Source organism: Salmo salar, chromosome 20 (assembly GCF_965601325.2).
Source record: "Salmo salar chromosome 20, fSalSal1, whole genome shotgun sequence".
Lineage (NCBI taxonomy): Eukaryota > Metazoa > Chordata > Actinopteri > Salmoniformes > Salmonidae > Salmo > Salmo salar.
In genome coordinates, this window is record NC_138310.1 from 52,880,482 (window position 1) to 52,886,481 (window position 6,000).

Here is a 6,000-nt window from a genome sequence, read left to right on the forward strand (position 1 = left end):
CCCTACATTAGTGTAAACTCTTTTTTCATTTGATTTTAGTATCATCATAATCAATAATAATATTTCAATAGCTGTATCTCTCTAACTGTATCTCTCTATGGAAGAATCAATCAATCACATGTATTTATAAAGCCCTTTTTACATCAGCAGTTGTCACAAAGTGCTTATACAGAAACCCAGCCTAAACCCCCAAAGAGCAAGCAATGCAGATGTACAACACTCTTCCAGTGAGAATTATAATAACGGTCATGCAAGTTGGAATCCACATATTTTGTTTTATCTGTTTGTTCTCTCAGGGCAAACTGACATATTCATCATGGCTGAAATAGGAGAATGGAGAATCTGTACGAATGCGTGGAGGGAAGCTAAAATATACCTCTATATGCAAAAATCTAATCAATTTATCTCCATAAACAATGTTGGAATTCAGCAGATAGATACTCTAATAGAAAAATGAAATGAGGAGACTCTTATTAGTATTATTCCTCTGCCTTCCAGTCCCTGACATTACATTCTGTTGAATCTCATCTTGAAGTCCAACTTCAGAGGTTTTACTTCCTTTCATAGTGATGCAAATCCAGGATCATCTTCTTGCTGGGTATAGAAGTAGTGTACCACTGTTGTAATGAAGCAAGCAATACTCCTTCTCTGCATGTCTTGAACAAACCCGTCTGATCCGGATTTCTGACCTCTATAACCGGCCTACTCAAACAATCCTCTGCATTTTTCATCAACCTGATGCTAAGTGCAGTTGTTTCCCAGCTCTTTGCTGTCTGGCTGGATGAGGATGTCGTTGGTGTGTCTTACATGCACACAGGCACTTAAGTTTTATCAGGAGAAAGGACATATTTAGGGACATATGTTTCTGTTTGGTACCTGGGCTAATACAGTGCATTCGGAATGTATTCAGACCCTTTGACTTTTTCCAGATTTTGTTACGTTACAGCTAGTGATGCACTGATATGGCATTTTTGGCCGATACAGATCAAATATATTTTCCTTGCCAAAAAACCTGATATCGAAAACCGATATTTAAAAATGTTGCAGCCTTTTAAGCATTCTAGTACAGTTAAATAGTTAACACACACTCATGGACGCAGCGGTCTAAGGCACTGCATCTCAGTGCAAGAGGCGTCACTATGGTCCCTGGTTCGAATCCAGGCTGTATCACATCCGGCCGGGAATAGGGCGGGACACAATTGGCCCAGCGTTGTCCAGGTTTGGCCGGTGTAGGCCGTCATTGTAAATAAGAATTTGTTCTTAACTGACTTGCCTTGTTAAATAAAGGTTACACACACACCACACTGACCAAAAAGTTATTTTGTTGGCATTTACATATGTGTCACGCCCTGACCTGAGAGAGACGTTTTTCTCTGTTTGGTTAGGTCAGGGTGTGATATGGGGTGGGCATTCTATGTCATATATTTCTTTGTGTTTGGCCGAGTATGGTTCCTAATCAGAGGCAGCTGTCTATCGTTGTCTCTGATTGGGAATCATACTTAGGCAGCCCTTTTTCCCACCTTCAGTTGTGGGATCTTGTTTTTGTACAGCTCAGTGTAAGCCTGCAGAACGTGACGTTCGTTTTCCTTTGTATGTTGTTTTGTTTAGTGTTCTGAGTTATAATAAAATTTATCATGAGCACTTACCACGCTGCACCTTGGTCTCCTCTCTACGACGAACGTTACAGTGTGTCCCCATTACCAGTAAAACATAATCAAAACCTATTTCGTTCACTTACTTGCTGTGCTGTTTCGTTGTTCATTTGTTTCATTCTCAACCAGGATTTCTCATACTATGAAACGACGTTTGGGTCTTTGTGTGTCAAATAACACTATTTGAAGTGTCAAATAAGCTTGTTCACCAATCAGGACTTGAATATGACTGCATGTCACATAATAATTTAACACGTTCATAACATTTTTACATAGTGATTACACATTGATTACACTATCACTTGTATTTCATATGTCACAACGATTCATTGATACGTATGCTATGATGCTGGTAAAGTTGTCTCGCACACCTAAAGTACTGGTCATAAAAAAAAAAGCTAGCTAGCTCATGGATGCAAACAATGTTCTTCCCCAAAAACATAGCAAAACGACAATCTGTTTCAGTAGCTATAGTTAGCTAGCTAACTATATAGCCAAGTGTCATCATCTAAAATAACCCTAATTTATAAGACAGTTCTTAGTTGATTAATGGTGGTCGAACCCATCTATGTGAAGCTAGACACAATAAGGATTAGCCACAATAGTGGACTTTGCGGTTAGCCTTCAAAATAAAGGTATGTCAATGACAGTAATGCAAATGTATACAAAGAGTAGAATTATGCCATAATTGAATAGATCATGCTAAACGTGGTTGGAATGTTGTTATATAATATCAACAAAAGACAATAATTTGTTAATTTGACAAAAATCTGTTGAAATCAAACTGGATTTATTATACTTTAGAATTGCATTGGAGGTATACTTATTTCACTGTACAGCCTTACCTACAGTATGGATTGTGGATCAATGACATGGGGTATCAGTCTACTCAGTGACACCCAGAGAACATTAGCGTCGTAGCTCTTATTACGGGACTCTGAAACAACTATGTGTATTGAACACTATTCCGGAGGAAAAACAATACTGCGTGGATGTTTTGTAGTCTGATAACTCTGAGGACGTTGGGAAAAAATATCTTGGGTATTGAGTAGACTGATACCCTATTTCATTGATCCCCAATCCTTAGGTAAAGCTGTACAGTGCAATATGAATGTCAATACACACAATAGGCTGACTGGGGAGGTGATTTCACACAGTCACAGTCCCGCGATATGAGCTACAACGCTAATATTTGCGTAAACTCTTCATAGTTGTGCTCCGTGGGTGTTTTCGAGTAGACTGATACCACATTTCATTGCTTCACATTCCAACCTTGTTTAACATGATCTAGTCTAAATATGGCATGATTCCACCAATTGTAGTAACCGTCTGCATCACTTTCAAAGCGGTACTTTTATTTTGAAGGCAAACCGCAAATTCCACTATTGTGCCTAATCCTTATTGTGGCTAGCTCCACAACACATACCCCAGTCCAGTTGAGCCTCACTAGCCAGATGAAGCTAGCTGGCTGCTTATAATGTTAGCTTTGGGCAACAGGGTTAAGTAGCTGGCTAGCTATTTATTTTCATGAACTGAAGTTCAATTTCAATAGGTTAACAACAAGTGTCTACCAGTTTCTACTAGTCATTGTTTTCAGGCTGGTTGTATTGGTCCTAGCTAGGTACCAAGCTAAAGCTCGCGACCCCAGAAGTTGAGGTCGAACAAATAATGCTTTATTACCAACGCGGTATTGTAAACACATCATTCGTGGCCGGTGTTTGCTTGTTTGCAGACTTTTTGGTACAGCTTTGAACGTGATACTGATAGTAGTGGTGGCGCTTGGCTTGCACGTGCAAATTCAGAAAACACATTCTATAATAGAATTGTGTTTGACCTGTCAAATGAAAAGCTTATTTCACTCGTGAAATAGTGTTATTTGACGTGTGTCTTTTTTGACACGCCAAGACCCAAACGGCATTCCATAGTATGTCGTGAAGCTGGTGCCAAATTTTACGTGGCGTCATTACGTCATGTACCTACGTTATATAGGTATGCATGACAGCTTTGACATCAGTTTTGCACATCGGCGTTAAACTAGACATCGGGCGATACCGATGTTGGCATTTTTATCTAATATCGGCCGATCCTGATACGTTCACTGATATATCGTGCATCCCTAGTTACAGCCTTATTCTAAAATTGATTAATTTATTTCGCCCCCTCATGAATCTACACACAATACCCCATAATGACAAAGAAAACTGGTTTTCAGAAATTTTAGCACATTTATTTCAAATAAAAAACAAATACTTTATTTACATAAGTATTCAGACCCTTTGCTATGAGACTCGAAATTGAGCTCAGGTGCATACTGTTTCCATTGCTTATCCTTGAGATGTTTCTACAACTTGATTGGAGTCCACCTGTGATAACTTTGGAAAGGCACTTGCCTGTCCCACAGTTAACAAGACAGGTCAGATCAAAAACCAAGCCATGAGGTCGAAGGAATTGTCCATAGATCTTCGAGACAGGATTGTGTCGAGGCACAGATCTGGAGAAGGGTACTAAAACATTTCTCCAGCATTAATGGTCCCCAAGAACACAGTGGCCTCCATCATTCTTAAATGGAAGACGTTTGGAAGCACCAAGACTCTTCCTAGAACTGGCCACCCGGCCAAAATGAGCAATCGGGGGAGAAGGGCCTTGGTCAAGAATGCGATGGTCACTCTGACAGAGTTCCAGAGTTCCTCTGTGGAGATGGGAAAACCTTCCAGAAGGACAAACATCTCTGCAGCACTCCACCAATCAGGCCTTTATGGTAGAGTGGCCAGATGGAAGCCACTCCTCAGTTAAAAGCACATGACAGCCCGCTTGGAGTTTGACAAAAGACATCTAAAGGACTCTGACCATGAGAAACCAGATTATCTGGTCTGATGAAACCAAGATTGAACTCTTTGGCCTGAATGCCAAGCGTCACGTCTGAAGGAAACCTGGCACCATCTCTACGGTGAAGCATGGTAGTGGCAGCATCATGCTGTGGGGATGTTTTTCAGCGACAGGGACTTCGAGACTAGTCAGGATCGAGGGAAAGATGAATGGAGAAAATACAGAGAGATTTTTGATGAAAACCTGCTCCAGAGCGATCAGGACCTCAGACTGGGGCGAAGGTTCACCTTCAAACAGGACAATGACTCTAAGCACACAGCCAAGACAACGCAGGAGTGGCTTCGGGACAAGTCTCTGAATATCCTTGAGTGGCCCAGCAAGAGCCTGGACTTGAACCCGATCGAACATCTCTGGAGAGACCTGAAAATAGCTATGCAGTGACACTCCCCATCCAACCAGACAGAGCTTGAGAGGATCTGCAGAGAAGAATGGTAGCAATTCCCCAAATACAGGTGTGCCAAGCTGTAGCGTCATACCCAAGAAGACTCGAGGCTGTAATCGCTGCCAAAGGTGCTTCAACAAAATACTGAGTAAAGGGTCTGAATACTTATGTGAATGTGATATTTCATTTTTTATTTGTAATACATTTACAAACATTTCTCAACCTGTTTTTGCTTTGTCATTATGTGGTTTTGTGTGTAGATTGATGAGGATAAAAATAAAAAAAATTAGAATAAGGCTGTAACGTAACAAAATGTGGAAAAAGTCAAGGACCTGAATACATTCCAAAGGCACTGTACGTAACTATCTCTCAGCCTTTGTTTTCCCAGTCCTCTCTACACCTGGCAAACGTAATAGTGTGCTTCAGTGACTCCAGAATAGGCTGGGAAACATCTTTCATCTGTCAGGTTCCAGCTCACTACCAGAGTGTAGTCTTTACAACGTTAAGATATCAAAACACTCTTTCAACGGATGACTTAAAACACTGCTTGTTTTTTGGACCACATAAACATTATAAAAAGACAAAATGGACTGACAAACACTTCCTTGGCTCCATTTCTTGAGTTTCAAGCCTTCTGGTTTCATCTTTGCTTTACTGGCAGATGCACATCTCCAGCATTCCCTGAAGACAGTGATCTTTTTTTTCCAGCGACAAGGGGTGATCATTCAAACTGTATTGATTCTGGCACTCTAAAGCGATTTTATCCACATGTGGCTAGGAAATGTCAGCTAATAATTGTTATTAATCTCTCTAGATTATAAATGATACAAAATGTCTCAAGAAATGTTAGGATGTGGTGAACCTTGAAGGAAAGCAATTTGTCTCATGTTCCCTTTAATATTCACTCCCATCCTTCTCCTCTGGAATCCAGACCCTTACCTGTTTTCCCAAAACCCCGTAATTAAGATTGACTTTATAATTGTGAATGGATCCGTTTCAGACCGTGGTTTCCCTCGTTATACACTATAAGAAACAACCACTGACAGACAGTGCTGTCTTAGTGAGGGTTCTGTTTCACAA